Genomic DNA, 12,439 nt, shown 5'->3' on the forward strand with positions numbered 1-12,439 from the left:
CGATGCAGACCTGGAGGGTATCTCCAGGTGCAGTAGAGTGGTAATCTTGGAACCTCCTGACTCAGGGTACTGCTACCTTCTCACTGCCATAGGAATGCAGCTAGTTGACAGCTGGCTTCAAGACATGCTTCCCTGTGAGAGCTGAGGACAGGGCAGAACCCTCCCGCATGCTGCCTGACTGTAGGAGTAGCTGCTAACATCCTAATGTTAGTGGCTGGGAGAGGTTGCGGGAAAAGCATGTGTGAACACTGGGCCTGATCTCCCGTGTATCTGAGTTGAATACAGCGATTTCCAACGGCTTTCCTCAACCAGAGTGTAGCTAGGTTCCAAATCCCATGTACGAGCTGGTAGCAGACATCTGCCTCCCATGCATACACACTTCTGAGAGTTGAGCTTATGGCCTGTACCTCCACATCCAGCCTGCTGGTACCCTTGGCTTCTAAAAGGCCTAGGCTCGCTGTTTCACTGACGTGCTGGGAGAGGTAATTGGAATCACCCGGCACACAAGACTAGTGCCTCCAAGCTCAGTTCAGCGATTTCCTCGTAATTCCTGTGGTAGACAGGTGCTATATACTAAGTTCCATACATGAGAGGGTAGCTGAACGCATTGTCCAAAACCATCTTACTTCTGAGAGTTGAGCTCAGCATCAGTCTGTCACAGATCCACACTGCCTGCAGAGTGAGTTTCGCAGGTCTTCAGCAGAGACGTTTGCCAGAGGCTTCTGAGACGCAGGGTAACAATGCAGACATGGAGGGTATCCCCAGGTGCAGTCGACTGGTAATCTTGGAACCTCCTGACTCAGAATACTGCTACCTTTTCACTGCCATAGGAATGCAGCTAGTTGACAGCTAGCTGGCTTCAAGACATGCTTCCCTGAGAGAGCTGAGGACAGGGCAGAACCCTCCCGCATCCTGCCTGACTTTAGGAGTAGCTGCTAACATCCTAATATTAGTGGCTGGGAGAGGTTGCGGGAAAAGCATGTGTGAGTACTGGGCCTGAACTCCCGTGTATCTGAGTTGAATACAGCGATTTCCAACGGCTTTCCTCAACCAGAGTGTAGCTAGGTTACAAATCCCATGTACGAGCGGTAGCAGACATCTGCCTCCAATGCATACACACTTCTGAGAGTTGAGCTTATGGCCTGTACCTCCACATCCAGCCTGCTGGTACCCTTGGCTTCTAAAAGGCCTAGGCTCGCTGTTTGACTGAAGTGCTGGGAGAGGTAATTGGAATCACCCTGCACACAAGACTAGTGCCTCCAAGCTCAGTCCAGCGATTTCCCAGTAATTCTAGTGGTAGACAGGTTCTACATACTAAGTTCCATATGTGAGAAGGTAGCTGAAAGCCTTGTCCAAAACCATCTTACTTCTGAGAGTTGAGCTCACTCTCAGTCCCTCACAGTTCCACACTGCCTGCAGAGTGAGTTTCACACGTCTTCACCAGAGACGATTACCAGAGGCTTCCGAGACGCAGGGTAACAATGCAGACCTGGAGGGTATCTCCAGGTGCAGTAGAGTGGTAATCTTGGAACCTCCTGACTCAGAGTACTGCTACCTTCTCACTGCCATAGGAATGCAGCTAGTTGACAGCTGACTTCAAGACATGCTTCCCTGTGAGAGCTGAGGACAGGGCAGAACCCTCCCGCATCCTGCCTGACTGTAGGAGTAGCTGCTAACATCCTAATGTTAGTGGCTGGGAGAGGTTGCGGGAAAAGCATGTGTGAGCACTGGGCCTGAACTCCCGTGTATCTGAGTTGAATACAGCGATTTCCAACGGCTTTCCTCAACCAGAGTGTAGCTAGGTTCCAAATCCCATGTACGAGCGGGTAGCAGACATCTGCCTCCAATGCCTACACACTTCTGAGAGTTGAGATTATGGCCTGTACCTCCAAATCCAGTCTGCTGGTACCCTTGGCTTCTAAAAGGCCTAGGCTCGCTGTTTGACTGAAGTGCTGGGAGAGGTAATTGGAATCACCCTGTACACAAGACTAGTGCCTCCAAGCTCAGTCCAGCGATTTCCCAGTAATTCTTGTGGTAGACAGGTGCTACATACTAAGTTCCATATGTGAGAAGGTAGCTGATCGCCTTGTCCAAAAGCATCTTACTTCTGAGAGTTGAGCTCACCCTCAGTCCCTCACAGTTCCACACTGCCTGCAGAGTGAGTTTCACACGTCTTCACCAGAGACGATTACCAGAGGCTTCTGAGACGCAGGGTAACAATGCAGACCTGGAGGGTATCTCCATGTGCAGTAGAGAGGTAATCTTGGAACCTCCTGACTCAGAGTGCTGCTACCTTCTCACTGCCATAGGAATGCAGCTAGTTGACAGCTGACTTCAAGACATGCTTCCCTGTGAAAGCTGAGGACAGGGCAGAACCCTCCCGCATCCTGCCTGACTGTAGGAGTAGCTGCTAACATCCTAATGTTAGTGGCTGGGAGAGGTTGCGGGAAAAGCATGTGTGAGCACTGGGCCTGAACTCCCGTGTATCTGAGTTGAAGACAGCGATTTCCAATGGCCTTCTTCAATCACAATATAGCTAGGTTCCAACTCCCATGTCCGAGTGGGTAGCAGACATCTGCCTCCCATGCATACACACTTCTGAGAGTTGAGCTTATGGCCTGTACCTCCACATCCAGCCTGCTGGTACCCTTGGCTTCTAAAAGGCCTAGGCTCGCAGTTTGACGGAAGTGCTGGGAGAGGTAATTGGAATCTCCCGGCACACAAGACGAGTGCCTCCAAGATCAATTCACGATTTCCCAGTAATTCTTGTGGTAGGCAGGTGCTACATACTAAGTACCATACGTGAGAATGTAGCTGAACGCCTTGTCCAAAATCATCTTACTTCTGAGAGTTGAGCTCAGCCTCAGTCCCTCACAGTTCCACACTGCCTGCAGAGTGAGTTTCGCAGGTCTTCAGCAGAGACGATTGCCAGAGGCTTCTGAGTACAAGTTAACAATGCAGACCTGGAGGGTATCTCCAGGTGCAGTAGAGTGGTAATCTTGGACATCCTGACTCAGAATACTGCTACCTTCTCACTGCTATAGGAATGCAGCTAGTGGACAGTTGGCTTCAAGACATGCTTCCCTGTGAGAGCTGAGGACAGGGCAGAACCCTCCCGCATCCTGCCTGACTGTAGGAGTAGCTGCTTACATCCTAATGTTAGTGGCTGGGAGAGGTTGCGGGAAAAGCATGTGTGAGCACTGGGCCTGAACTCCCGTGTATCTGAGTTGAATACAGCGATTTCAAATGGCCTTCTTCAATCACAGTGTAGCTAGGTTCCAACTCCCATGTCCGAGTGGGTAGCAGACATCTGCCTCCCATGCATACACACTTCTGAGAGTTGAGCTTATGGCCTGTACCTCCACAGCCATCCTGCTGGTACCCTTGGCTTCTAAAAGGCCTAGGCTCGCTGTTTGACGGAAGTGTTGGGAGAGTTAATTGGAATCACCCGGCACACAAGACTAGTGCCTCCAAGCTCAGTCCAGCGATTTCCTAGTAATTCCTGTGGTAGACTGGTGCTACATACTAAGTTCCATACGTGAGAGGGTAGCTGAACGCCTTGTCCAAAAGCATCTTACTTCTGAGAGTTGAGCTCAGCCTCAGTCCCTCACAGTTCCACACTGCCTGCAGAGTGAGTTTCGCAGGTCTTCAGCAGAGACGTTTGCCAGAGGCTTCTGAGTACAAGTTAACAATGCAGACCTGGAGGGTATCTCCAGGTGCAGTAGAGTGGTAATCTTGGAACCTCCTGACTCAGAGTACTGCTACTTTCTCACTGCCAGAGGAATGCAGCTAGTTGACAGCTGGCTTCAAGACATGCTTCCCTGTGAGAGCTGAGGACAGGGCAGAACCCTCCCGCATCCTGCCTGACTGTAGGAGTAGCTGCTAACATCCTTATGTTAGTGGCTGGGAGAGGTTGCGGGAAAAGCATGTGTGAGCCCTGGGCCTGAACTCCCGTGTATCTGAGTTGAATACAGCGATTTCCAATGGCCTTCTTCAATCACAGTGTAGCTAGGTTCCAACTCCCATGTCCGAGTGGGTAGCAGACATCTGCCTCCCATGCATACACACTTCTGAGAGTTGAGCTTATGGCCTGTACCTCCACAGCCAGCCTGCTGGTACCCTTGGCTTCTAAAAGGCCTAGGCTCGCTGTTTGACGGACGTGCTGGGAGAGGTAATTGGAATCTCCTGGCACACAATACGAGTGCCTCCAAGCTCAATTCACGATTTCCCAGTAATTCTTGTGGTAGACAGGTGCTACATACTAAGTTCCATATGTGAGAAGGTAGCTGAAGGCCTTGTCCAAAAGCATCTTACTTCTGAGAGTTGAGCACACCCTCAGTCCCTCACACTTCCACACTGCCTGCAGAGTGAGTTTCACACGTCTTCACCAGAGACGATTGCCAGAGGCTTCTGAGACGCAGGGTAACAATGCAGACCTGGAGGGTATCCCCAGGTGCAGTCGACAGGTAATCTTGGAACCTCCTGACTCAGAATACTGCTACCTTCTCACTGCCATAGGAATGCAGCTAGTTGACAGCTGGATTCAAGACCTGCTTCCCTGTGAGAGCTGAGGACAGGGCAGAACCCTCCCGCATGCTGCCTGACTGTAGGAGTAGCTGCTAACATCCTTATGTTAGTGGCTGGGAGAGGTTGCGGGAAAAGTATGTGTGAGCACTGGGCCTGAACTCCCGTGTATCTGAGTTTATTACAGCGATTTCCAACGGCTTACCTCAACCAAAGTGTATCTAGGTTCCAAATCCCATGTACGAGCGGGTAGCAGACATCTGCCTCCCATGCATACACACTTCTGAGAGTTGAGCTTATGGCCTGTACCTCCACAGCAAGCTTGCTGGTACCCTTGGCTTCTAAAAGGCCTAGGCTCGCTGTTTGTCGGAAGTGCTGGGAGAGGTAATTGGAATCTCCCGGCACACAAGACGAGTGTCTCCAAGCTCAATTCACGATTTCCCAGTAATTCTTGTGGTAGACAGGTGCTACATACTAAGTTCCATATGTGAGATTGTAGCTGAACGTCTTGTCCAAAAGCATCTTACTTCTGAGAGTTGAGCCCACCCTCAGTCCCTCACACTTCCACACTGCCTGCAATGTGAGTTTCACACGTCTTCACCAGAGACGATTGCCAGAGGCTTCTGAGTACAAGTTAACAATGCAGACCTGGAGGGTATCTCCAGGTGCAGTAGAGTGGTAATCTTGGAACCTCCTGACTCAGAGTACTGCTACCTTCTCACTGCCATAGTAATGCAGCTAGTTGACAGCTGGCTTCAAGACATGCTTCCCTGTGAGAGCTGAGGACAGGGCAGAACCCTCCCGCATCCTCCTGACTGTAGGAGTAGCTGCTAACATCCTTATGTTAGTGGCTGGGAGTGGTTGCGGGAAAAGCATGTGTGAGCACTGGGACTGAACTCCCGTGTATGTGAGTTGAATACAGCGATTTCCAATGGCCTTCTTCAATCACAGTGTAGCTGTGTTCCAACTCCCATGTCCGAGTGGGTAGCAGACATCTGCCTCCCATGCATACACACTTCTGAGAGTTGAGCTTATGGCCTGTACCTCCACATCCAGCCTGCTGGTACCCTTGGCATCTAAAAGGCCTAGGCTCGCTGTTTGACGGAAGTGCTGGGAGAGGTACCTGGAATCACCCGGCACACAAGACTAGTGCCTCCAAGCTCAGTTCTGCGATTTCCTAGTAATTCCTGTGGTAGACTGGTGCTACATACTAAGTTCCATACGTGAGAGGGTAGCTGAACGCCTTGTCCAAAACCATCTTACCTCTGAGAGTTGAGCTCACCCTCAGTCCCTCACAGTTCCACACTGCCTGCAGAGTGAGTTTCGCAGGTCTTCAGCAGAGATGTCTGCCAGAGGCTTCTGAGACGCAGGGTAACAATGCAGACCTGGAGGTTATCCCCAGGTGCAGTCGACTGGTAATCTTGGAACCTCCTGACTCAGAATACTGGTACCTTCTCACTGCCATAGGAATGCAGCTAGTTGACAGCTGGCTTCAAGACATGCTTCCCTGTGAGAGCTGAGGACAGGGCAGAACCCTCCCGCATGCTGCCTGACTGTAGGAGTAGCTGCTAACATCCTTATATTAGTGGCTGGGAGATGTTGCGGGAAAAGCATGTGTGAGCACTGGGCATGAACTCCCGTGTATCTGAGTTGAATACAGCGATTTCCAACGGCTTTCCTCAACCAGAGTGTAGCTAGGTTCCAAATCCCATGTACGAGCGGGTAGCAGACATCTGCCTCCCATGCATACACACTTCTGAGAGTTGAGTTTATGGCCTGTACCTCCACAGCCAGCCTGCTGGTACCCTTGGCTTCTAAAAGGCCTAGGCTCGCTGATTGACGCAAGTGCTGGGAGAGGTAATTGGAATCACCCGGCACACAAGACTAGTGCCTTCAAGCTCAGTTCAGCGATTTCCTAGTAATTCCTGTGGTAGACTGGTGCTACATACTAAGTTCCATACGTGAGAGGGTAGCTGAACGCCTTGTCCAAAACCATCTTACTTCTGAGAGTTGAGCTCAGCCTCAGTCCCTCACAGTTCCACACTGCCTGCAGAGTGAGTTTCGCAGGTCTTCAGCAGAGACGTTTGCCAGAGGCTTTTGAGACGCAGGGTAACAATGCAGACCTGGAGGGTATCCCCAGGTGCAGTCGACTGGTAATCTTGGAACCTCCTGACTCAGAATACTGCTACCTTCTCACTGCCATAGGAATGCAGCTAGTTGACAGCTGGCTTCAAGACATGCTTCCCTGTGAGAGCTGAGGACAGGGCAGAACCCTCCCGCATGGTACCTGACTGTAGGAGTAGCTGCTAACATCCTTATGTTAGTGGCTGGGAGAGGTTGCGGGAAAAGCATGTGTGAGCACTGGGCCTGAACTCCCGTGTATCTGAGTTGAACACAGCGATTTCCAATGGCTTTCCTCAACCAGAGTGTAGCTAGGTTACAAATCCCATGTATGAGCGGGTAGCAGACATCTGCCTCCCATGCATACACACTTCTGAGAGTAGAGCTTATGGCCTGTACCTCCACATCCAGCCTGCTGTTACCCTTGGCTTCTAAAAGGCCTAGGCTCGCTGTTTGACGGAAGTGCTGGGAGAGGTAATTGGAATATCCCGGCACACAAGACGAGTGCCTCCAAGCTCAATTCACGATTTCCCAGGAATTCTTGTGGTAGACAGGTGCTACATACTAAGTTCCATATGTGAGAAGGTAGCTGAACGCCTTGTCCAAAAGCATCTTACTTCTGAGAGTTGAGCTCAGCCACAGTCCCTCACAGTTCCACACTACCTGCAGAGTGTGTTACACGTCTTCACCAGAGACGATTGCCAGAGGCTTCTGAGTACAAGTTAACAATGCAGACCTGGAGGGTATCTCCAGGTGCAGTAGAGTGGTAATCTTGGAACCTCCTGACTCAGAGTATTGCTACCTTCTCACTGCCATAGGAATGCAGCCAGTTGACAGCTGGCTTCAAGACATGCTTCCCTGTGAGAGCTGAGGACAGGGCAGAACCCTCCCGCATCCTGCCTGACTGTAGGAGTAGCTGCTAACATCCTTATGTTAGTGGCTGGGAGATGTTGTGGGAAAAGCATGTGTGAGCACTGGGCCTGAACTCCCGTGTATCTGAGTTGAATACAGCCATTTCCAATGGCCTTCTTCAATCACAGTGTAGCTAGGTTCCAACTCCCATGTCCGAGTGGGTAGCAGACATCTGACTCCCATGCATACACACTTCTGAGGGTTGAGCTTATGGCCTCTACCTCCACATCCAGCCTGCTGGTACCCTTGGCTTCTAAAAGGCCTAGGCTCGCTGTTTGACGGAAGTGTTGGGAGAGTTAATTGGAATCACCCGGCACACAAGACTAGTGCCTCCAAGCTCAGTCCAGCGATTTCCTAGTAATTCCTGTCGTAGACTGGTGCTACATACTAAGTTCCATATGTGAGAGGGTAGCTGAACGCCTTGTCCAAAAGCATCTTACTTCTGAGAGTTGAGCTCAGCCTCAGTCCCTCACAGTTCCACACTGCCTGCAGAGTGAGTTTCGCAGGTCTTCAGCAGAGACGTTTGCCAGAGGCTTCTGAGTACAAGTTAACAATGCAGACCTGGAGGGTATCTCCAGGTGCAGTAGAGTGGTAATCTTGGAACCTCCTGACTCAGAGTACTGCTACTTTCTCACTGCCAGAGGAATGCAGCTAGTTGACAGCTGGCTTCAAGACATGCTTCCCTGTGAGAGCTGAGGACAGGGCAGAACCCTCCCGCATCCTGCCTGACTGTAGGAGTAGCTGCTAACATCCTTATGTTAGTGGCTGGGAGAGGTTGCGGGAAAAGCATGTGTGAGCCCTGGGCCTGAACTCCCGTGTATCTGAGTTGAATACAGCGATTTCCAATGGCCTTCTTCAATCACAGTGTAGCTAGGTTCCAACTCCCATGTCCGAGTGGGTAGCAGACATCTGCCTCCCATGCATACACACTTCTGAGAGTTGAGCTTATGGCCTGTACCTCCACAGCCAGCCTGCTGGTACCCTTGGCTTCTAAAAGGCCTAGGCTCGCTGTTTGACGGACGTGCTGGGAGAGGTAATTGGAATCTCCTGGCACACAATACGAGTGCCTCCAAGCTCAATTCACGATTTCCCAGTAATTCTTGTGGTAGACAGGTGCTACATACTAAGTTCCATATGTGAGAAGGTAGCTGAAGGCCTTGTCCAAAAGCATCTTACTTCTGAGAGTTGAGCACACCCTCAGTCCCTCACACTTCCACACTGCCTGCAGAGTGAGTTTCACACGTCTTCACCAGAGACGATTGCCAGAGGCTTCTGAGACGCAGGGTAACAATGCAGACCTGGAGGGTATCCCCAGGTGCAGTCGACTGGTAATCTTGGAACCTCCTGACTCAGAATACTGCTACCTTCTCACTGCCATAGGAATGCAGCTAGTTGACAGCTGGATTCAAGACCTGCTTCCCTGTGAGAGCTGAGGACAGGGCAGAACCCTCCCGCATGCTGCCTGACTGTAGGAGTAGCTGCTAACATCCTTATGTTAGTGGCTGGGAGAGGTTGCGGGAAAAGTATGTGTGAGCACTGGGCCTGAACTCCCGTGTATCTGAGTTTATTACAGCGATTTCCAACGGCTTACCTCAACCAAAGTGTATCTAGGTTCCAAATCCCATGTACGAGCGGGTAGCAGACATCTGCCTCCCATGCATACACACTTCTGAGAGTTGAGAGTATGGCCTGTACCTCCACAACCAGCCTGCTGGTACCCTTGGCTTCTAAAAGGCCTAGGCTCGCTGTTGACGGAAGTGCTGGGAGAGGTAATTCGAATCTCCCGGCACACAAGACGAGTGCCTCCAAGCTCAATTCACGATTTCCCAGTAATTCTTGTGGTAGACAGGTGCTACATACTAAGTTCCATATGTGAGAATGTGGCTGAACGCCTTGTCCAAAAGCATCTTACTTCTGAGAGTTGAGCCCACCCTCAGTCCCTCACAGTTCCACACTGCCTGCAGAGTGAGTTTCACACGTCTTCACCAGAGACGATTGCCAGAGGCTTCTGAGTACAAGTTAACAATGCAGACCTGGAGGGTATCTCCAGGTGCAGTAGAGTGGTAATCTTGGAACCTCCTGACTCAGAGTACTGCTACCTTCTCACTGCTATAGGAATGCAGCTAGTTGACAGCTGGCTTCAAGACATGCTTCCCTGTGAGAGCTGAGGACAGGGCAGAACCTTCCCGCATCCTGCCTGACTGTAGGAGTAGCTGCTAACATCCTAATGTTAGTGGCTGGGAGAGGTTGCGGGAAAAGCATGTGTGAGCACTGGGCCTGAACTCCCGTGTATCTGAGTTGAATACAGCGATTTCCAACCGCTTTCCTCAACCAGAGTTTAGCTAGGTTCCAAATCCCATGTACGAGCGGGTCGGAGACATCTGCCTACCATGCATACACACTTCTGAGAGTTGAGCTTATGGCCTGTACCTCCACAGCCATCCTGCTGGTACCCTTGTCTTCTAAAAGGCCTAGGCTCGCTCTTTGACGGAAGTGCTGGGAGAGGTAATTGGAATCACCCGGCACACAAGACTAGTGCCTCCAAGCTCAGTTCAGAGATTTCCTAGTAATTCCTGTGGTAGACTGGTGCTACATACTAAGTTCCATACGTGAGAGGGTAGCTGAACTCCTTGTCCAAAACCATCTTACTTCTGAGAGTTGAGCTCAGCCTCAGTCCCTCACAGTTCCACACTGCCTGCAGAGTGAGTTTCGCAGGTCTTCAGCAGAGACGTTTGCCAGAGGCTTCTGAGACGCAGGGTAACAATGCAGACCTGGAGGGTATCCCCAGGTGCAGTCGACTGGTAATCTTGGAACCTCCTGACTCAGAATACTGCTACCTTCTCACTGCCATAGGAATGCAGCTAGTTGACAGCTAGCTGGCTTCAAGACATGCTTCCCTGAGAGAGCTGAGGACAGGGAAGAACCCTCCCGCATGCTGCCTGACTGTAGGAGTAGCTGCTAACATCCTAATGTTAGTGGCTGGGAGATGTTGCGGGAAAAACATGTGTGAGCACTGGGCCTGAACTCCCGTGTATCTGAGTTGAATACAGCGATTTCCAACGGCTTTCCTCAACCAGAGTGGAGCTAGGTTCCAAATCCCATGTACGAGCGGGTAGCAGACATCTGCCTCCAATGCATACACACTTCTGAGAGTTGAGCTTATGGCCTGAACCTCCACATCCAGCCTGCTGGTACCCTTGGCTTCTAAAAGGCCTAGGCTCGCTGTTTGACGGAAGTGCTGCGAGAGGTAATTGGAATCTCCAAGCACACAAGACGAGTGCCTCCCAGCTCAATTCACGATTTCCCAGTAATTCTTGTGGTAGACAGGTGCTACATACTAAGTTCCATATGTGAGAAGGTAGCTGAACGTCTTGTCCAAAAGCATCTTACTTCTGAGAGTTGAGCCCACCCTCAGTCCCTCACACTTCCACACTGCCTGCAATGTGAGTTTCACACGTCTTCACCAGAGACGATTGCCAGAGGCTTCTGAGTACAAGTTAACAATGCAGACCTGGAGGGTATCTCCAGGTGCAGTAGAGTGGTAATCTTGGACATCCTGACTCAGAATACTGCTACCTTCTCACTGCTATAGGAATGCAGCTACTTGACAGCTGGCTTCAAGACATGCTTCCCTGTGAGAGCTGAGGACAGGGCAGAACCCTCCCGCATCCTGCCTGACTGTAGGAGTAGCTGCTAACATCCTAATGTTAGTGGCTGGGAGAGGTTGTGGGAAAAGCATGTGTGAGCACTGGGCCTGAACTCCCGTGTATCTGAGTTGAATACAGCGATTTCCAACGGCTTTCCTCAACCATAGTGTAGCTAGGTTCCAAATCCCATGTACGAGCGGGTAGCAGACATCTGCCTCCCATGCATACACACTTCTGAGAGTTGAGCTTATGGCCTGTACCTCCACATCCAGCCTGCTGGTACCCTTGGCTTCTAAAAGGCCTAGGCTCGCTGTTTGACTGAAGTGTTGGGAGAGGTAATTGGAATCACCCTGCACACAAGACGAGTGCCTCCAAGCTCAGTCCAGCGATTTCCCAGTAATTCTTGTGGTAGACAGGTGCTACATACTAAGTTCCATATGTGAGAAGGTAGCTGAACGCCTTGTCCAAAAGCATCTTACTTCTGAGAGTTGAGCTAACCCTCAGTCCCTCACAGTTCCACACTGCCTGCAGAGTGAGTTTCGCAGGTCTTCAGCAGAGACGATTGCCAGAGACTTCTGAGTACAAGTTAACAATGCAGACCTGGAGGGTATCTCCAGGTGCAGTAGAGTGGTAATCTTGGACATCCTGACTCAGAATACTGCTACCTTCTCACTGCTATAGGAATGCAGCTACTTGACAGCTGGCTTCAAGACATGCTTCCCTGTGAGAGCTGAGGACAGGGCAGAACCCTCCCACATCCTGCCTGACTGTAGGAGTAGCTGCTAACATCCTAATGTTAGTGGCTGGGAGAGGTTGTGGGAAAAGCATGTGTGAGCACTGGGCCTGAACTCCCGTGTATGTGAGTTGAATACAGCGATTTCCAACGGCTGTCCTCAACCAGAGTGTAGCTAGGTTCCAAATCCCATGTACGAGCGGGTAGCAGACATCTGCCTCCCATGCATACACACTTCTGAGAGTTGAGCTTATGGCCTGTACCTCCACATCCAGCCTGCTGGTACCCTTGGCTTCTAAAAGGCCTAGGCTTGCTGTTTGACGGAAGTGTTGGGAGAGGTAATTGGAATCACCCGGCACACAAGACTAGTGCCTCCAAGCTCAATTCACGATTTCCCAGTAATTCTTGTGGTAGAAAGGTGCTACATACTAATTTCCATACGTGAGAAGGTAGCTGAACGCCTTGTCCAAAAGCATCTTACTTCTGAGAGTTGAGCTCAGCC

This window comes from Canis aureus, chromosome 20 (assembly GCF_053574225.1).
Source record: "Canis aureus isolate CA01 chromosome 20, VMU_Caureus_v.1.0, whole genome shotgun sequence".
Classification (NCBI taxonomy): domain Eukaryota; kingdom Metazoa; phylum Chordata; class Mammalia; order Carnivora; family Canidae; genus Canis; species Canis aureus.